This window comes from Micropterus dolomieu, linkage group LG07 (assembly GCF_021292245.1).
Source record: "Micropterus dolomieu isolate WLL.071019.BEF.003 ecotype Adirondacks linkage group LG07, ASM2129224v1, whole genome shotgun sequence".
NCBI classification, from domain to species: Eukaryota; Metazoa; Chordata; class Actinopteri; order Centrarchiformes; family Centrarchidae; genus Micropterus; species Micropterus dolomieu.
In genome coordinates this window covers 9,620,098-9,642,785 of record NC_060156.1, presented here as the reverse complement: position 1 = coordinate 9,642,785, position 22,688 = coordinate 9,620,098, and the positions used below count along the sequence as shown (strand labels likewise).

Here is a 22,688-nt window from a genome sequence, read left to right as displayed (position 1 = left end):
AGTTTCCATAGTCAGTGATGGTTTGGGGTGCCATGTCATCTGCTGGTGTTGGTCCACTGTGTTTTCTGAGGTCCAAGGTCAACGCAGCCGTCTACCAGGAAGTTTTAGAGCACTTCATGCTTCCTGATGCTGACCAACTTTATGGAGATGCAGATTTCATTTTCCAACAGGACTTGGCACCTGCACACAGTGCCAAAGCTACCAGTACCTGGTTTAAGGACCATGGTATCCCTGTTCTTAATTGGCCAGCAAACTCGCCTGACCTTAACCCTATAGAAAATCTATGGGGTATTGTGAAGAGGAAGATGCGTTACGCCAGACCCAACAATGCAGAAGAGCTGAAGGCCACTATCAGAGCAACCTGGGCTCTCATAACACCTGAGCAGTGCCACAGACTGATCGACTCCATGCCACGCCGCATTGCTGCAGTAATTCAGGCAAAAGGAGCCCCAACTAAGTATTGAGTGCTGTACATGCTCATACTTTTCAAGTTCATACTTTTCAGTTGGCCATCATTTCAAAAAATCCTTTTTTTGTATTGGTCTTAAGTAATATTCTAATTTTCGGGGATACTGAATTTGGGACTTTCATTAGTTGTCAGTTTTAATCATCATAATTAAATGAAATAAACACTTGAAATATATCAGTCTGTGTGTAATGAATGAATATAATATCCAAGTTTCACTTTTTGAATGGAATTACTGAAATAAATCAACTTTTTGATGATGTTCTAATTATATGACCAGCACCTGTATGTGATCAAAGCCCGCCGACACTGATACATTTTGGATGGAATGGAAATCATCCCAAAGCTTAAAGCTCCTTCATCCATAAGTCAGTTGTTGCCATTAACCGTGAAGTCCACTTTTAATTGTTGCACATTGTTTGTACATTCTACTACTTGCATGTTTTAAACATGATGTTTGCTATTACTGTGTTTGTAATGTATTTGTTGCTGCACATGTACATTATGTTTCTTCGATGTGGTTTCTCTGCTGCTACAGGGACATTCAAGATTTATCAAGCTAAACTGAATTAAATGAATCATTACAAGCATAAAACATACCAACTTTTTGTTATGAAAAGAAGTTAAATTTCTTTTCTTTTATCAGAAAAGATGGTTCTCCCATACACTGTACCTGTGGTTGTGCTGATAATCTCATTTCAATGCTGAGGTTAGAAAAGTCCAGTGGCTGCAAGGGGGCTCTTCGAGTCTCATAAGCATTTTTATTTTTGTAAGCATGATTCGCCTTTTCCATTAATTCCGCCCTTTCACAGACCTCCCAGAAGTGAAGTAATTATAATTCAACATTGTGCCAAAGCCCAGAGAGTCACACCCAATCTATGACAAAAAAAATCAGAAGCTGTCTTGTCAGTAACTGCCAAACGTCAGGTTTGATATTATGTCGCTAGTGACTTGATATTTTTCAATCTGGAAGAAACAGCAGGCTATTGTGACTCATAAAATGAGCTTCTTCTTGGGACAGGTTTATTCATCTAAAGGAAACTCGTGGAATTAAACTCTGATGTGATGAGATTAGATTTAAGCATTTTCATCAAAAATTAATGAAAGAAGACAGACCTATGAAAACTTGATCCAGTTTATGTTTGGGTCTGCAAAATCCCTGAAACGAGATTCAGAAATCAAATTATCCACTATCATCGGAGGACATCAACATACAGAGGAAAAATAAATGGATTCATTCCCAAGGGCACTTAGCAGCAGATTTTTTGTTCCTTAAATGGATAAAACATTTATATTCCTCACACCATTTTACCAAATAAGCATAGTTTCCCTTTTCCTCAGTCATCCTGGTCTCTACAAGGGGACTCTCACAGAGTAGTTATGTGACAACCTGTGTTTTGGTAAAAGAGAAACAGAAAACCAGCATAAATAGAATAGTCTCTACCCGCCTAGAAAAGCAACTAAAGCTCCTTATGCCAACAGGATATATACACACCAGGAGGCAGCAGGAAAAAGACAGCAGGCGAGTTATTTGGGTGGGGAAGGGACCAGAAAAGAGAAATAGGGACATTGAAAGAAGAGAACAAATAACAGTTGAGGCAGAGGTGGTACTATCCTGATCAAGTACACACGCAAGCATTTGTACCGTTCCTTCAACTGGCAAATGCTTTTTACAAGCACCGTTTTTTAAGAGTTCTAATAATCATATAATTGAAGAAACTGTACACACAGTACACAGTTAACAAACAGAAAAATGCTGGAATCAAATAAGCTCTTGTTTTCATTTATAGTTCAGGGTCCCCTTGCAGTGTAGTGTAGCTGAATTCTTGGATATTAAATGTTCAGTTTTCTGTTGTTGTCTAAGTAATGTCACATGACATGGTTAAGCTATGGTGGAGACTGAGAAGATGACCACAAATTATACTGAATATTCTGCTGGCAAAATACTGTTATGTAGAAATTAAAAAATAATTCCCTCACACTACTACAAGACACTTTCATAAGACTGCCTATCATTTATAACATATTTTCTATATTTTACTTCCTAATTTAAATTATTTGCTTTTATCAGTATGTGGCAGTCATGTTCGCAGATGTTTGCAATAAACTTTATAAAGTACATCTTCTTCTTCTTCTAAGTAGGGATGGGGATCGAGACCCGGTTCCACAAGGACCCGGTTCCAAATTTCTCAAAACCCGAACATCAATAAGGTTCGAGCTTATCAATACTGCTGGATGTTATTCTTTCTAAACGTCATTCACTACTTGTGACGTCAGATAAAGTTATTGAGTTATTTTGCTGTTGTCTAGAAACAACATTTAGCTGTATTTAAAATATTAAATTAAAAACTACCAGGCAGTTTATATGTACACTTCAATATGTTTATTTATCGCAAGTGACATCCATCCATCCATCGTCAACCGCTTGTCCTGCGTACAGGCAAGTGATATGTCATCTCAATATATAACGTTATCGCACATTGAATATTTTCCTCATACCGTGCAGGCCTACCTCATGCCCGTTGGGTCTGCTCTTACCAAATAACCATCACTAAATAATAGTAAAGTATCGATAGTGGTATCGATAAAGAATCAGATCGTTAAGCAGTCTCAATAACGGTATCAATATCAATAAAAATTAACGATCCCCATCCCTACTTCTAAGTGTTCTAGAGATGTCTGTTTGAACTGGCCGATGTGCGCAACTGTAGGATTAACCGGTCGACATGCTTAGAACCAGGGTTTAGGCACACACCCCTGTGATGGTAAGGGGCTTTGGGGAGCTTTCAATGCCTTTAACAGTAAAATAGTTAGCTAGCGCTAAAGGTAAAGCTAACGCTAATGCTAGCTAGCTAAGGCTACATGAAACACTACAAAACGCTACCACCATAAGTGATGCTAATGCTAATGCTAGTTTCAATAGATGTTGGCTTTATTTTGCACTCGGGAACCGAACTCCGGTCACTTAATTATCTAGGACGGGCTGTTCTGTACAGGACTCCCACAGGTCTACTTGTATTTGCGTCAGAGTCCATTCATCTCTCTCTACAGTAAAGTATTGTCTTAGTCTAACTTTCTTTCCACTCCCTGGACAATGAACATGAGACAATCACATTTTTGTCATGATTGGGATAGAGATGTCAAGGTGTTCAGTATAAACCTGTAGAACCACTGCTTCATCCTGTGATTAGTCTCATTTCATGTGCTTGGGACTTGAGCATCAAAAGGAGTGGACCAACTGTTTCAGCTATAATAGCACTTCTACAATAATCAAAAATATTACTCATGTCTCACTGATTATTTTTTAAGCAAAAATGCAAAAAACTCTCTGGTTGCAATTCCTCAAACGTGAAAACTGCTTCTGTCTGTTCTGTACTTGAATATCTTCGGACCTTGGATTGATGTTTGGATAAAACAAGACATATCAAGAGCTCACCTTGGACCACCATTTTCAGCTTGCTTCAGATAATTTATAGACAAAATAATACACCAGACATAAATAACCATGAGATTAATTGATGTAATTTCTGTTCAACAATATTTACCATAATAAATCACTACTAGCTGAACTCTTTATGAACCTTTTGACTGGTTTACTTTACTCTAGTTTATTTAGAATGATGTACAGCTGCCAGTGTCATTCGCACTCGTGACTACAGACAAACAGGTTTGCTATACAAGTGAGGTAAATGAGGTGTCAGGCAAGCTCCGGTGTTTTTCCTCTGTCCTACCATTTTTCAAGAAGCCAGGAAATTCCACAGTTCTGAAACATCTTCTTTTCAGTATCAATTTTAGATCAGGACATAAATAAAAGGGAGAGAAAAGAGGCAGTGTTCAAAAGACAGAGAAGCTTCATGTCATCCATAATAATCGCTGAGTGTACACCTCGTCTGCTATGAGGCATTATTAGACTGGGAAACTAATAGAAAATTCACTCTTCAACTTTAATGTGACTAATAACATAGAAAAGTTGACGGGTATTGAATCAAATTCTAAATATTGCTGCATCTACTCGTTAAGTTTTCTTTCAACTTTTCCTTAACTGGGCAATCTCTCCTCAGTCGGGTGTTGCTCCTTTGTGTTTAAGGAAGCAACACCGTAATGGTTAAAATACTCAGAAGTCCAAATGTCTGTTTTTAAACCATTTGATTTGTTTGTAAATTTTCAAGCATTAATATTCGCATAATTGTAGTCACATTTTTACCTCACTGTTTGTGCTGCCTCTCTTCTACAGTATGGGTGCATGTCTGTTTCTATGTTGGAAAAAGTGAGGCACAAGCAGCCAGCCAGTTGGGTCCTCCCAAGCCTCTGTGGTCAGTTCTAAACCCACATCAGTCGCTCTTCCGCTGGGTGGGGTTTGGAAGATCCTGCCTTGAACTGCTCAATCTGGAGCAAACAAAGGGCCCACCTCAAAAATAACCACTGCTGTGATGCTGTTTAAAACATGAGGAGCATTTGTTAATTTGAGTCAATAATATCGAGTCTTAATTAGTGTGCAGTTGCTGTTCATTCTAATTAAATAGCTTGGAAAACACAGCTAAACCTGGAACTGTCAGAAACACCTGACACAATAGACATGATGTAGTTTGAGTTCAAATTTACTGTGGCGCTAATTACTCCTATAAAATATAACACATATCTTTTACATTACAGAGTTGGTTTTAAAATAAACTTCATTTAATTGCCCAAAAATATGGGTATCACTTTTGACCTTCAAAATTTCATACATGCTGTTATTTATTGCTTATTTGCTAATTCACTCACAAATCAAAATATCTCCCCATATGAAAAAAACAAACTATTTTGCCTAATATTAGTTGCCATCACACATGCAGCCTGTGCTGTTCCTTGTTACCTGTTACTTGTAAAGTGTCTGGCTGTGAAGAGGTTATTGTGTGAGCAGGGATCCGGGGGTTCATCAGTTACAGGACGTTCACTGCTGACTACTAAGTAACATCACCACCTAAATTCCATTCTGACGTGTCACTACATTGCTGCTGGGAGGCTCATTTGTCAACATGTATGGATGAAAAGGGGACTGAAGCAGCATTTGTGGTAGCATGTAAATGCTCACACACCACTAGAAGTACGTTAACTTGTTGTTTGAGAGATTTACTTGAACAGTTTAGGCAAATGATTCTGTTAAGAGTAATCAGCTTGTAGATCTAATATATAGAGAGAAAGATGAGATACAGGAATAGTGAAAAAAGGTAACTGTTATCAGATTACCATCCGTGATTCTCACCCCTCCTCTAAGAGTAGGACCAAATAGGAAATGCAGCAGAGTCATCTCTACTGCTGTTCATGCTTAGGACATGAGAAGGTACTTGTTTGTCATGCCACTAAGTAAGAAACAGGTTCAATTATCTAATCACTTATCCTAAACACATAAAGGTAGGTTAGTCTGAAGTCTGAAAAACATTTTGGCAGTGCAATAACAATTCTAAAGGTTCTGCCGCTGCCTTTTCATTTTGTCTTCTATTCTTATTTAATGACTGTCATTCCTAAATGTTTTGGTGACATGGACTACTATAGCTTTTTATTATCAAGCCACAACCCCGGAAGCAGCAGTTTAAAGTAGCTCTATAACAAAAAGCATTAAAAAGAGCACTTGTCTTTCTCGTGTTTTTGCTGCATAGTTGCAAAACAGTGTATTGATCATGTTATGACATTTACTACTCTGTCCATAATGCATTATGCGTGAATGTTTTGGAGGGATAAAACATCCTGCTCAAGCAATGTGGTTCTCCCTGACAAGTGTTTCCTCCACAGCCGACCAAAATAACCCCTAATTTCCATTTGCAAATGAAAACAAGAGAAAAATAAATCAACTGGGGGAACAACCTTTTTTCCTCAAAATTATGGAAGTGGATTTCCACTTCAATGCTTTGCTGTGTTTTAAAAAAAGAGGAGTTAAAGAGTAATAAGAAAAAGTAATAAGAAAAACTTCACACACATTAAAGAATAAATGACCTTGCTGAAATCTAATGTTCTCTTTTTCCTCACTTTGCCTCTGTTATCACCCCTGTTATCTCTCCCTCATTTTGTCTTTCCCTGGCCTTTTCTCTTTCTGTTTCAGCACTATTTCGCCACAGTCGCAGTGAAAAAGAAGCCACCATATGTATCATCAAATAAAACGCTCGCCCTCTCGGCGTCAGACGTCGTACAGCTTCAGATGGCGGTGCTCTTTACAACAGAGCAAGCATTTTCACAGCTTCTTTATGAGTTTGCGTGGGTAACAATATAAACAGCACCACTCAATTACATTACCGGCAAGCTAATGAACACTCCCTAGCCTGTGGTCTCGCACAAACACACACATGCACACATACCTACAGTGCATGCACACATACTGTACTGTACAAACACTCACTAGCAGGCACATATGGACAGCTTATGGTTGTGATTGCTCTCTGTTGGTCAAGTGTAGCTGCAGCTTTCACTGCCGCTGTAAGAACTGGCAAGAACAATCCTTAGGTCGGTGCTCGTAATTCTTTTTTTTGGCAAGAGACATCCAGTCTAGCTGTGGAGCAATTAGAAACAGGGTAAGACAGAATGTGCATTGTAGCGTGTCAACATGGCTACAATTAGTATGTTAACCAATGCTAGGCAAATAAAATACAAACAGAAAGTGAGGTGTGCAGGACCTTGCAAAATACTTCCTACCGCTACGGTCATGTTGTGTGTTCACAGCCTTAATATAACTTATTACAGTAGAGCTCATTTGAGCACAAACACGTTATTGAGAAAAGTGTGCTAGCACACTTGAATGTAGTCCAATAGTGTGTTTAGTGCATCCTACATTTAATACCTCTCTGTCTGTGTGCCGTGTGAGTGTGTGTGCGTGCATGTGTGTGCTTTTGTGTGTATCACTATCACAGAGACAACTATCAGGGGAGCAGTGAAACAGTGAGCCGCGACACAAAACATCACTACTGTTGAATTAATAAACAACTGTGGGCAGGAAGCCCTGCTCAAGTGTGTGGGTCAGGTTTTTTTTTGTGTTCTCAATGTTAACCTCTGGATAACAACTCACTTATATCCTATGTTCCGTATGTTGGACTCTTCATTTGACCAAACTATGGCTAAGTACACAACTTCCGTGCTACTGCTGTTGTGCTTTGTGACGTGTGATAAAAAGAACAATATATTATGTTTTTTGACCAATGAATCATCTTTCTACTCTCAATTCAATTTAGGCCTCACTGATACATGAACAATATTGCCAAAGGACCTCGTTGCACATGTATATGAATACACGGTCTCTGTCTGTCTGTAATGTTTAAGGTGAGACACCACGGTCCAAAATGATGACTGTGCTTCAATATGTCAATTTTAATATTTCAAGTTATTTTGCAACTACCATACTTTCATGAAATGTACAAAACGATCTTGAATACTATAGCTAAACTTTTTTTTGTCTAGATTATACCAAGTCCGTCAACTGCAGATTGCGTAAATTTAGTCTTTGTGAGCACTTCACAAGTAAAAGTTCGACCGGCCTTTTTTAAACTCTCCATTTTGAATCATATCTTGTTTGAAATCATGTTTTTTTCCCCTCGCCCTTCAAGGCAGTTAGATCGTCATCATTTTAGACACTGTTTCTTAGGTCTTATAGCAAGACATTGACAGAGGTTCTTTATCGTTCTCATTTTATGAGGCATTTTATCTGTAAATATGTGAAAAAAAGGGTTTGTCACACACATGAGTGGTATATTTTGAAGAAATCCATATTGAGTGGAGATGGGACAGTGGATAAGACATATGCCTTTGGTGTGAGAGACACGCGTTTGATTCCCACGGTGACACATGCACCAATGTGTACCTGAGCTTGGCCGTATACTATCACAATAAAACCAAAATAATTCATTTGACTCTTACCAATGTCCTGGAAAATAGATTTGAGTCATATGCAAATCAGCGCGTATTTAAAAAAATATTTAAAAAAAACGTCTATTTTTGTATACTTTCAGCTTGTAAAGTTTCATTGTGATATGAGTAAAGCTGGGGAAAAAAGGCAATAAAACACAATTACAAGGGTGTGTGCGCGAGGTGCTGGTTGGCTGCAGGGAGTGCGGGGTTGTGATGAGCAGCCAGTCCGTTTCCACAGCAACAACCTAACTCAGTCAGTCTCCATGGCAACTGATAACAGCATTAGCTGATTCAGGTTCATATCATGAGGACGGATTATTTATTTATTTTCAAAAATGGCTGTTGATGAAAAATGGGTGTGGGGAGAGGGGACTCCTGGGATACATTAGCAAACACGCCAGCTACTTTAAAGCCACTGGAACAACTGTGTGGGGATAAAGTGGAACAAAGACTCAAAGGACTGAAAATTTATTAGTTAATGTGGTGAACTGTTAAACATAGATTATCAAACTCTGATTCAAATTTCCATGTCACACTATTTGCATGAATTTGACCGCTGGACCGTTTTTGCAATCCAAAGTGAATAATCCTGCACTGTAGCTACAAGTCATGGGGAGACAGGGTGTTGTTACCAGTGACTCTGGATTTAATTTCAGTTGTACTTCAACGTAATGCACAATCTCACCACCTCTAAAATTCACTGTGAGTGAACACATCTTCCGAATGAGGTGAAGTAATATGGAAAGACTTTGGTACTAGAGTCTACAGCTAAACAAATTCTGTGGAATTTCAAATAATCAATAAGCAGTGACCTGAAGCATAACTTCAACAATGGTGCAGCACCTTGACCCCTGCACCATGATATATAACCCAATTAGCACAAATATAACCCACATCAGATGAATACAAGACCTTGGCTGTAATTCTACCTCGATCTCGCCACATTTATCACAGCAAAGAAAACAAAGAAGAGGGACTCGGTGGGATGGGGTTGAGGTTAAGGGAGAAATGCACAAATGAAAGGAAAGCAGGAGCAGGTAGCACAGCAACTTATAAGACACTCAGAGACTCAGTTATGTATGGGTCAGTTATGTTTGTAATGTGATGCTTTGTCTGCCTGTCAGCCATGTGCACACTTTTGCAATTTGCAATTTTGGCCTTTTCCTATTAGATTTTTTTCTCTTTTAAAAGCACACAATCCAATAATGATAATATATATATATTTCTTACAATACATACAAAAATAAAAGCATTTTCATGTATTGCTCTAAATGATAACGGGCCCTTTTATGAGGATCGCACCTGTTGTGTTTAGACATCTGTCTCACTGTGCAGTTGTTTCCATCAATCAAATAGACAATCCATAACATTCAGTTATATTAAGGAGTCAAATAAGAGTTCTTACTTGTGTTTTTTTCCTAGCTGCTTGGACACTGAGAGGACGGCCAGATGTGGACTGGATAAATAGAAATGGTCAGAAATTATATGGCCGCCTTCCAAATCACAGATAAATTGGACACAAAGTATAACGCCCCCCTCCCCCAACTCTACCCTATTAAATGAGCCAGAGTGGGAATGCCTTGCAGAGCTCAGATAATTACTGCTGTTTACTTAATTTGGCACCATACTTCATACTCCATCTTGTTTTCCAGCAGACCCAAGGAAACTACTTAACTCTGCTGGTCTCTACTGTCAATGAATGAATGTCTGCTTGTCAGTCATTGTGGGTTTTCTACTTCCATTCTGTCTGTGTACATGTTACATAAATGCAATAGCGAGCAAGAAGTATTAATGTTATCTCCACATCACACTTGGATTACTAGCACCAGGTTGCCATGGCAGCAAAAGGGGCGCTAGGCGCAACGGCTGAGCAAACACACACTTGGCATGTATGAAATATACACAGAGAGGGAAAACAATGAGAGAGTGAAGGAGAACGCTGATCTAGTCTAGCAACATGAAAAAAGGCACCCATGTAGTTGCAACACAGCAGAACACTGAAATGAGCACATCAAAGAGAAGGATTGCATTATTGGATTGGAGACTGTAGAAAAGGTGAAAGGTTTATCAGGACGGCGGTTGGTTTGACCTACTGGCTTCCACTGGGAGAAAGCAACAAAGATGCACAATTTTAGTATCAATTTTAAGCCTAATGGTGTTGGTCTGACTACTAGTACTAATTGAACGCATCGTCAGACTGAATCTAGGCTAGTGGGGTTTGATAAGGACAGTTAGAGTTGTATATGGGCTCTTTAAGGGCCAGCTGAGTATGGGCATGGCAGCTGATGTCACAGTTGTATACAATGGTTCAGAATGGCCTTTTACATTAAAAGCAAAGAGATCATGAAGTTTCACACTAGCACTTTAGCACAGTGTAAAGAAAGAGTAAAGGAATTTGCCAACACTTGAACCAGAAAACAAGGATGGACTTAAGTTAAGCATTCATCGCTATCACATTTGTTTTGCTTGTCACTCGCACTTTACTGCATGACACCTTCACTAAAAAAAAGGTATGTGTGTGCACGTCCAAGCTATTTAGTCTGAACAATTTGACTTTGCAAATTTAATTTGTGTGTGTGTGTGCCAGTACAGTAATCCCATCCTCTGTTCCCCTGGTGTAATCCTGTAATTTCCTCCAGTAGGGAGGATCCCACTCACACTTAATCATATATAAACTAGTTCTTAATCCAGGTAATCTAATATCCATTGTATTGTTTGTGCTGCTGTGTGTGCATGTTCTTTTGTACCTCCTTATTTTTGGCCCCATGTGGTTTTCAGCGTGTGTTATTATGATGGGTTATACATATTTTATCCTAAAATGTCGTGATTAAGTCCTTTTACCTTTTGTAAAAGGTCAAAAAAGGGAATGGGCTTGCTCCATGCATATTTAAGTTATAGTCAGAGGAAGATTAATCCATCTTCAACTGCTTATCTGGGGTTGGGTGGTGAGGGCAGCAGCTCCAGCAGGGGACCCCAAACCTTCCTTTCCAAGGGGATTGAGTAATATCCAATTATTGGTAAGAGCTGCGCCTCCACTTCTGTGTCAATAAAAAAAACAAATTCTTGAATACTTTTCTCCTTTTATTGCCATTTTGGTCAAGGACAATATACAGGAGAGTATTTCCTATTGTGATCTTTCTGAGGTGTTGTTTTCTTGAGTCACAAAAAAGGTGACCTTAGAACATGGTGGTGCAGTGGTTAGCACTGTTGCCTCACAGCAAGGTAGGTCTTGGATTCGAAACCTTTGTTGTCCCAGGCCTTTCTGTGTAGAGTTTGCATGTTCTCCCTGTGTCTGAGTGGGTTCTCTCCGGGTGCACTGGCTTCCTCCAACCGTTCAAAGAGATGCAGGCTAGGTTAATTGGTAACTCTAAATTCCCTTTAGGTGTTGAGTGTGAGTAGCTGTAAATGTGTTGGCCTTGGGATGGACTGGCGACCTGTCCAGGGTGTACGCCGCCTTTTGCCCGATGACAGATGGGATTGGGTCCAGCCCCCACCCCCATGAGTAGAACATGTAGGAAAATAACGGTTCCTCCTCTGCCAAGCACTCCTTCATTTAACACGCTTATGAGTTATCTGTGGTTGGGTTGTATAACCTTCATCTAGCTTTGGTGGTTTGACTGAACAGGTATTTGTATGAGGCAGGGTGTGATCAAAATAGGGTTTGGCCAGAGCAGATGGACAAAGATTAAAGCCTAAAAGAAGGGAGCTACTTCCCCTCCCCCTGAAGAGTCAATCCACGTGTTGCTTTAGATAAGGAAGCACACACACACACAATAATGGATCTGTGATAATCTCTGAAAACAGTTGTGACAGTGGATATCTCTGTAGAATAAAGCTCTGTGGTATTTGGGCTAGCATGAAGTATCCTGCTCTAAGTGACAGTTATTGGTCTGTGAAGAAGAGAAAAGTCCAGTATAACACACACACACACACACACACACACACACACACACTCCAGATTAAAGAGAGATGCATAATCTAGTCATCTATTCTAAATGACTACCAAGGGATGTTTGTGTATTTGTAAATGTACATACGTGTGAATGAGTTAATGTGTGGGTCTGAATGCGCGTCGTCATGAGGGTTTATTACATAACTGAAAGAGGGACGACTTGCTTCCCCACAGGCGACCGCTGAAAAGATGAAACGCCACACTTAAAAACAATGAGGGAATAATTCATGTTCCTGTCTCGTGTCGAACTTGTAAGCGTTTACGCTCTGAATTCCCACAGATCTCCAACAAGTTCAGAGCCGCGGATCACACACTTCAGAAAGCGTCTGGTGACACTTCCAGCAATATGGTGGGAAAGCGGGAAAGCCAGCATGCCAGGCGGTGAAAAACTTAAAATCAGGCATCAGCTGTGGCCAAATGGTGACTCAGCATTTAGTTCATTTTATACGTTTTATACCCTCACTCTGTTTAAAAAAAAAAAAATAACTACATTGATAAACCTTGATTTAATTTACATTAAATTATCTGTAGTACAAAAAATATATTTAGTTTACTTTTCTTTATTAACTGCAACTACATACATCACTTTCTCAGCTAACATTTACCACTGTAATGGACAATACAATCCTCATCTTGCTTGCAAGAAGCTTGACATTTTTTGTGAAATCTGAAACGTAGTGACATTTCATTAACCTCCTGTTGTTGTTAATGTGACTAAATGCATTTCTGTCAATCCCTGGTGTGACTAAATGGACTTTTAACTTATCTTAGGCACATTTATACCTGAAATTGATGCGGTTTTTCTGAATACAATGCCATTATCCAAGACGTGCATTAATGCAGGTGGCCTTCTTGTGCTGTTCACTTGAGTGCTCTCTGCATGTTTTCTCATTTAGTTGAGAAAGATAAAGATTTTATTCCTCTGCAGCGCTATCATTCAGCAGCTCCTGTGTCTAGTCTGTGTGGCAGTCCTTAGGGGGCGTCACCATCAACCTCTGTGCTCCATCAAGACAAACCATTAAGGGGAGAAGGATGGAAGAAAGAGCAAAGCATTTCAATAAAGTGAAGATGCAATTACCCTGACAGAATCTAATATATGCGATTTCTATAACCTTATCACCCTGTTTACACCTGGTATTAAAATGTGATCTCTATCTGGATAAGTTATGCAGATAAGCAATAACGCTGTTTTTGACCACATCTGGAGGTAGTCTGGCTCGCATTGTGTTCAGATCTTAGGTAGGTATAAATAATCTGTACCTTACAACATGCTGGCATCCATGCACGACATAACACTGTAGCCTACAGATATTTGTTTTTAGCTAACATAAGATATAGCAACTGAGAAGGCTGAAAGAGACGGACATCTAATGATTGATCATGTGTCTATTCTGCGCCAAAAGATGCGGTATTCAAAAGTTGAATACACACAGTAAGAAATGAATGTGTGTGCTGCAGCTGATCTGCTGTTAACAAGGCATTTATCTAGTTACAGAGTAGCTTACACGGCAGTACTGCAACACACTGACAAAAACAGACACAATAATTTTTATACAAAGAAAGGAATAACTTATGTATTACATTTGCCAAATTCACAAGAAGGAACACATTTAGGAATTTTAGCAACTCACAAAACTAAGTGATTTGTTAAGGGAGTCATAGACGGATTGGCCACCACCTCAAATTACTCACACGCAGGTTTTGCTCTGCAGGACAGATGTCCAATCTTGGTGAGGATTACTAGAACACATTAAAATTACCCGGTGTAAACACAAGGCAAGACTGGATTGCTTATTATCTGGATAGCTTTTTCGGATACAGATCGCGTTTTAATACCAGGTTTAAATGGGGTGTAAGATGGTGTTCAGTATCCACATGTTCAGTTTGTTAGACTGTTTCCTCTTAACTATATACATACATACGCAATGTTTTATGAAATTATGACACTGTAAGGGCAGATTCTGACACACCACATGTATCAAATGAAATATAAGACAATAAAGTACAGCCTATAAAAAACACATTTGAGCCAAGGCTTAATACATTTCCATTTAATTCTGCTGAGGACCGCCTGAAAGCCCATCAAGAAACTTTGGAACCCCTTTTCTATTTACCTTTGTCATAGATTATTGCACATTGATTGACAGGATCTCTCAGAGGGCCACTGTAGCTATCAGATTGTGAGGCCTGTCGTCAGTGCATTAGGAATTCCTGATGGGGAGATGAAAAGAGAAAACACAGAGGTGACTTCTGTGATATATGATTAATATTTTTTTTTCATTTCCAAACCCTTGTGGACAAGGAAGTGGTGGGTGGCGGGAGTTTGATGGACACTGGTAGGAAGTTTGCTGCCTTTGGATCATCTCAGGAGGAGAGAGGAGGAGGGGAGAGGAGAGGAGAGGAGAGGAAATACAAAATAGTTAGGTGAGCTGTGACTCATCCTTATGTTTTTCTTGGTTCAGCCCACACATGTTTTTCTATGAGCTCTCTGCTGTGCTGTCAGATGAAGAGAATATGGCTCTATAGAAATAGTTACATCCTATAGACTTCTGACTTCAGACTGGTGCCAAAAATAAATCCCCCATTCAAAAATCTAGTCGCATCTTCTGTTTATTTACTTGCTGCTTTTATATACATGCTATGCAGTAGGAACACATACACATCACAAACAAGAGAAGAGTCCGCCAACCCCTGAAGCACTGGCAGCTGGCCTGTTGTGATCTCTGTTAGCTTGCTACCTAGCTGTTGACGAGCACTTTTTCAATGCTTTTTTAAAAAAATGAAGTAACTGCAATGAAATCATTTTCAGTCTAGTTTTAACTTTAGAAGCAATATGTTCAGGTTCCCAGGCAAATCATATGCCCTAAACAGGTTTTGCTGCATAGAATATGGCATGAAAAATAGAAAGGATTGGACTGCGTTTTCTATATGTGTAAATACAGAGGATTCCTCCCTTCTCACTTCATGCCACATCTTAAGCCAGAGAGTCAACTTGTACATAGTACAGGCTATTGTCAAAAGCATGAAACACTTGCATGCCTGAATAATAAACTTAGTTGCCAGTGTAAAACTAAAGCAGTCTAATAAAACGGGTGCTTCTGTGTTCACCCCATTCATATCAATCAGGGTGGGAGAAACAACTTACTAAAAAGTAATTTTCATTGAGAGTGTAACTGCATTTTCAATCTCTGTGAGAGTTGCTCTGTGTAAAGCTTATAGTTTCTACACCTTCGTTTTCACCAGCATCACTAAAGGAATTCTCTTATGAAGGCTTCAGTGTGCTACAAACAGCAATGGTCTGTCCTGAACTCAAAGCTGTCAGAAACACCGATGGAGTCCGGCTGTTAGGATGGACTCTTGTGGGTTTGACTTGACTGATCGCACCCTCCCACAAACTAAAGGTCAGCTAGCTTGACCCTTGTCCCTGGGGACAAACAAAATATCAAAATTGAAGAAGTACCACTGTACTGTGTAACAGGTAGTAATCTGTCAGTGGACAAAGTGGATGTCCTTCAGCTGCAGGTCAGGTGAGGTCAGCCATCCCACAGCCAGAAAATGGAAATGACTTAGCTTAGTCAATAGTCAATGTGATGGCACATTACCTGACAGGACTTTCAAGAGCACAACAACTGAGGTCAGCGTCACGCAGTACATCAGCTTTTTCATGCTGATCTAGGATTATGACTTCTTATTTGACTGACATGAGATGATTGTAAAGGTACTAATATCTGACTCTGCATCACATCCTTATACCTAAACAACAAAATAGCTTGATTTTCAATTGTCCCAAATGACATGTTTTCCAAAACACCATATATGTCCATCGGAACGTACTACAAAGTACATAATGTTATTAACTTAAAACTTTAAATATGATAATTTAACTATGTTTCATAAGGGACTCAAACCTCCATCTCCCCAGTCAAGAGTCCTGAGTTCACTTGACGCATCCAAACATCCACCATACCACCCTCCATTTTGCTGCTCTTTATAATATATCACCTGACTTCTTCCATCATCGTGGCCCAACAAAAAACAACAAAATAAACAACAAAATAACTATGGGTCGTAATAAGCTGTTGCAGAATCAAGCAATACGGTCTGAACTCTCATGAGTAAAACATGAAATTTGACAGGTAGTCTATTAAATGAAGATACTGGATTACGGGTACTTTAAAATGTGCTTCAGTTTAGTGCAATTTTTTAAAGAGCAAAGTGGGCATGACTTTTCTGTCTTGAACCTTGTGAACAACTAACTCAGTCTGGATGGTAAAAAGGCAGAATAACAACATCTGTAAATACAACAGAGTGCACCAACCTCACTGTCACAAACTCCTCTAAGCTATGAGTACTATAGGTAAATTTATTTTATGTTGAGTAAGAATACCATTGCTCAATCAGACATTTGCTCAGAGGTTCAAACCATAATGTCACCGCCTGCTGTAGTGCCCCTGAGCAAGGCACTGACTCCAGTGTCAACGAACGGTTTCCCATCTGTCACTGACCCTGCTACAGGTGTCAACACCAGTTTATTATCACACAGGCATTGTAGACACAATCTTAGCAACACCCTCAAAAGTTATATAGTGACTATTAAGTCTGGCCTGATCTCGGGTGGTTACATTAAATTGTTGCCCTCTGCTCTCCACTGTGAAACTGAATATAAGCAGCCAGCTACTGCAGCCAATGCCAAGCAATATAAATGACATGCTAGTTGTTTATGGACCCTGTAATCCACCATGTTTTTTTTTACTCTCCCTACCCTTGAAAAGAGGAGAGTAAGGCTGTCGCAATAACTGCAATATTGAAATACTGCACTATTGACAAGATAACGGCAGAGGATGGCAAGCAGCCACAACAACTGCTATGAATACCTTCTTGTTTTGCGTGTTAAATTAAAAAATCAGTTCTTCAAAAATTCAACAAGCGAAAGACGGATCGCCATGGACTGTCTGTGACCCGACTTCAAACTTGGAAGATGTAAGTTTAGCCATGTTTTACGTTTTTCTACTGTTTATTTTGTAGGTTAGCTAACTTGGCATTAGCATATTGCAATATTAATGTTGCTAGCAGACGGGGGCGAATTTGGAATAATGTTTGTAATGTAATACTGAGAGACAATCAAGAGAAACTGTGTGAACGATAAGCCTCCTTGGAAGCAAACTAAATAACAAATAACAAAGAAGCTTAGGAGGCTGGATACCTGTAACTGTTTTTTCATGTTGCTTTTTGTGGAACTTTAGCTTTACTACAGCGCAGTTGTTAGTTGTCTGCACGGGTGTATGAGTTTGAGTGTGCGTGCGTTGCTGCGGTATGTAAATTTATTTGATAGACATGCCCTGAAGGTAACGATATAGCTAAGTATGAAAAAGACATGGTCAAACTGCAGGAATGAGTTTGTTTGGCAACGCTGAGTAATTTTGACTAGCACCCAGCAGCTAGCTTGCTCAGACTGTAAAGCTGCAGTTAGTGGCTCGCTGGACAGTGAGGGTAGATCCAAAGATCCACTTCATATGCGTTATTGCACCAAATTACTTACTAAGTAATGTAAAAGTAATTGCAAAAACAAAACAAAAAATGCAATAAGGCCGCATACCACACTGTTGTGCCATAATAAATCACTGCAGGGAAAATTACTTTGCGGCGACAGCCTTAGAGGAGAGGTCATCATCAAGCGCAGAGATAAGAGAGGTAATCCAGGGTGTCAGTACTACCGTCACTAGCTGACTCTGAGCAATAAATAAACTGTTATTAACGGTTGTCTTTTGCAGGAAAATTCCATTGTCGTGCGAGACAGTTTTTGACATGACATTCAGTAATGTCAATACTAGAAATAATAAAAAATATTTTGTCATTTACATGTTCCTTTATAAACATAACTCCACAAACGAATAAAAGAGTCACATCTGTAGCCTTCGGTGAGTTATTTCTGTACAGAACATCAGCTACTTTCCACCTCTCTTAACCAATCTCAAAATAAACATTACTGTAATGAGATGGGGGAGTTTTCCCTCAAGGATTGCCATAGTTTAGTTTTGACTCAGAGCATGGCTTGTCTGAAACTGTTCTGCTTAAATATAAGTGATTATAGATCCTATAAAATACCATAGTGTTTAAGTTTTGAAGGATTGTGTTGTTTGTCAAGCATAGAAGGACTCATAGCAACTATCTAAATGATTAAAATTATTGTAGGTTATATGTTGCTACTAAAAGTCTGGCATTTTTGTAAATTAAATATATTATAAATATACAATATATAAACATAAATACAGTATATTACAAAACTGACATTTTTTTGATAATCAAATCATTTACATGAAGTAATTTTCCCATCAGAAATGGAAAACATTACCTAGTTCCAGTTTGTTAAATGAGGATTTGCTGCTTATCTTAATCTTATGTAATATAAAATTAATGTCCTTGGGTTTAGGACGTTTATAAAGGACAAGCTATTTGAAGATGTCACTTTGGGCTTTAGGAAATTGTGATTGGCGTTTTTTTTCACTCTTTTTAGACATTTTGGAGACCAAACGATTAATGGATTTATAAGAAAAACAACAATCAGCAGATAAATCAATAATGAAAACAATAGCTGCCCTAGCTGACAGCATAAAGCATCTTCTCATTGCTTCATAAGCATGTTGACTAATGAGTTAATTTTCCAAAAACCTGCAGTACTTTACTTAGGCAGAGAGAAAGTGAGAGAGATTGGCAGCTAGCTGGCAGACATGCCGGTTGAGTGTGTTGGTGCCGCTGCCAAAGCTACCACCAAGTGTCTCACTTCTTACATACAAAGAGCCTTTCCCACATTCTCTGCCTCTCTCACACACACACACACACACACGTCAATCTTTGAATGTGACATGCGAGGACTGCCTGTGCATTTCTGTGAGTGTGTGCCCGGCTGACTAAGTATCTTTGTAGGAATCAGGATTAGGTTGTCTCACTGACACACAGGGCTTATGCAAAGCTGACCTACAGTACGTGGCACCACACGGGTGTGAGCTGGCCTGCTGCAGTGCTACCTATGCTGGCACCTCCGCCCTGACTGCTCCCTCCACTGAAGACAATGAAAATAATCAATTCAGGGAATGTTTCCTGTAAATGCCTATCCAAGAAATGTAGAAGTCGTATTTTACTGGTCTTAAAGGGATTTTCACAGGGTCGTACTTTTTCAAATTTGCCCATTCAATCCTACATTTTACACATACTGTAGCCTATGTTATAGCTGGGGTAGGGATGTAGTGACATGGCAAGGCACTACATTAGTGTACAACAATCAAGAGTCCATTAGGGCAAGCAACACATGTGGTCAGACAACAAATCCCCAGTATAATCTCATTATTCAAACGATCTTATTAGGAGCTGAAAACAGGTGAACATTACATTTATTAGCCAGACCATCCACTGTCTGGATATCTGCATTCATCCACACCACTATTGTAAAAGTTTACTTTCATTTGGTCCTAGTACAAACAGGAGGAGCAAAGAATTAACATGAAAAAGACCCTCCCTCATAAGGAAACCACTCAGTGCTCTGCTTCATCTTCTGAGTCCTTGCTCTGACATCTGACTGACTTTCAATCAGACCTCCTACTGTATCGACCGCAAATTAGCTCAGGTATATACCAACCATGCATTACCACCTTTCTATATGCTCTTTCAGCGGATGTCTCTGCACCCAATACATAATGAATATTCACTTACTATCTAATTAGTTCTTTAAATCATCTTGTAAACAGGAGGAAGGGTTTCTATATGAAAGTACCTGTAACTGAAAGTCATTGGTAGAGAACAGGCACATCATTGTAAAGACTGGCCAGCACATGCATTCTCAGAGGTGCACTTCACCTCTAACCCCTTACCAAAACACAAGCACAATCGGTAAACGGCCACAAGCACAATCGGTAAACGGCCCACCTTGTCACTTACACAGACTTTCACAAAATCCATTTTTCAGTCTAAAAGGAGGCATTTTTTGTACGTAAACACAATACAAATAGTCTTAGAGTTGCAAACCCAAAATGCCAATGTTAATGCACTTTAAAGGTTTCAAATAATAACCTACAGTTTTTTTTCAAATGAAAAAGGGCTGTTAAAAACAAAAGGCTATGATGAAGACAAAGCAGAAGATACAATTCCACGTTTCAGCAGACACACACAACCATCTATAGGTGTCATGAATCTCCCAAACATTTGCTCATAGCCTCACATCTGTCCTTCCTCACATTTGGACCTAGAAGCACGTAATGGCCAAAGAATCACGCCAGTATAGAGCTGAATCTGCTCCTCTGCTTAACAGTCACAGCAGCCAAAAAAGCAGACCCAGGTGAAACTGATAGATGGACCAGCCCAGCCTTCCATGAGCATGAGCCCACTCCTTCGGAGAGGAGGAGTTCTGAGCCTCATCTTGAATGCATCAGGCATTTAAATGTACCTGCACATACTGTGTTAAAGTGGACACGACAGACAGAAATCAATAGCCAGCCCCCTTGTAAGTAAATGAGATTGGACCGATGCCTACACCTGCGTGCCCTGCGTGCGTGTGTATAAGACATTTATCATGTGTAAGCTTGCTATTTAATATCTATTCAGTAAGGATCTCTGAGGTGTAACTGCTTTAGCTGCATTTGCTGTGTTGGCTTTATGTTAAGGCAGGGGTTCAATGAAGAGATTAGGTCTTAATGTAACCAGCTTTCACAACTGATTTCAAATTCTCAATCAGCTCAACAACATAAATGCAGTGCAGCTAAATATGTGATTTTTTTTTTTTTTTTTTTTTTTTTTTTACATACAATATCATAGCAATGATGATAATAACAAGCATGCACATACTGGGCTTACATTTTTGTGATCAATCTTAGAAGAAGCAACCAATATGACTCAGCACCAGGGTTTGCACTCCTCTCTTCTCTCATTAGGCAGCGCTGCTCAGATTATAAACCACTGTTACATTTCTATAGGGGATTCTCCTCAAAGATCTTTTCACAGTGACCTCATGCTATAGCTTTTTTATTATGTAGGCCTATTATATAGGCATCCTATAGCCTTGCATACCACCGCAGAAAGGCAAGTTCCCGCAGTGGCCGCAATAGGTAGAGCCTTTATGTAGCACAATGCAGACATCACCATTTCATCCTCTCAACAAAGCAAGCATTTAGGTGCGTAATTGGACCAGTAATAGCTAGGTGATCATTAAGTCTTACCTATCTCAGAGATATGGTTCCCAGATCTGTTGCTCAGCCGTGATTTCATATGAGACTAATTCCGCAAAACTGCATATCTGAATCTGGCTGAAAACAGAGATGAGACAACACAGACCCATAAGAACCTAGACCCAATTCTCCCGTAGACGAACAATGCGTCCTTTCTCCATCCACACAGAGAGGGGGCACCTTATTATTTCAGCTTCAATGCTTGCTGAAATGCTCATTCACTGAAGGACGAAAGCCTCCCTGTCACCGCTAATTTAACAAGCTTGTGCTATGCCATTGCCATTCATGGATATTCATTTGTATTATCAACCTGTTACAGAAATAAAGAAGTGAATTTTTTTTACCTGTTAGGCGCAGTGTCTTTCAGTGCAACTCCCGGTCTGTCGGACACACAGGCTCCGCAGCCCACATTTACCGTAATGACTATACTAGTCACACCGTTACATTGTCACTGTGCTCTAGTAATTACGGTGTTGCGCTCCACCCGTTTTCTAGACAATAGAGGCAGAATTAACAAAATAAATTGTACATTAATTTAAACTTTGAGAAAATTAAATGCAATTGCAACGCAATTTAAACTACTATAGCATATTGCTCACCACGGCAGCAGCGGGGCAAGCTGACATTATCTGTGATCTGCAACTTTCGACAAAATCAGCTAAATGATGCAAATGTGCTGGCAGGTCCTGTTTAGCTTCTTGCTGGTCATTAAAAATAAACCACGACGTTTAATTGATACCACATGACTCATACTCATTCCTTTTTCACCATTAAACTTATATAAACGGGTCCATCACATTTAGCTTGAGGTAAGTTATTAAACTTCATTTCATTAAGCATCAAATATTAGCTAGCATAGCCTAGCAAGATCCTCTTTACAGGAGGTCATTCCTTTCTGTGAGGTTAATAGTATGGAGTGTTTGCTGCTCAAAGCTTTGAAACAACAGTAATAGCAGCCTGTCTTTCCAGAAAAACTTCAGATAATCCACATACCTCACTGTGAACAGTTTTCATTGGAATTGCTTTGTATCGAACAGCCCCCATAATTCAGTGCCACCACTAGATTTTCTTGATGATTAGTAGAAGTGAAGGTTGTGCATGGACAGAAGGGGAAGTTCACATTTGCATTTCAAAAATCCCAGTATCAAAACCTCAGTATTGTTGCATTACATTATACTACATC

At 39.4% G+C, this 22,688-nt stretch overlaps 1 protein-coding gene across 1 annotated transcript in view; it reads right to left on the bottom strand.

Annotated features, from left to right (window-relative positions):
• The window catches only part of map2 (microtubule-associated protein 2), a 101,157-nt gene extending 78,561 nt beyond the window's left edge, over positions 1-22,596 (bottom strand). Inside the window, exons 1-3 of the mRNA XM_046054505.1 lie at positions 22,499-22,596; positions 21,850-21,996; positions 21,497-21,583 (exon numbers count right to left, since the gene is read on the bottom strand). The gene's annotated coding sequence lies outside the window, so the exon portion shown is untranslated. The remainder of the gene's footprint in view (positions 1-21,496; positions 21,584-21,849; positions 21,997-22,498) is intronic.
• Positions 22,597-22,688: the final 92 nt, after the last annotated feature.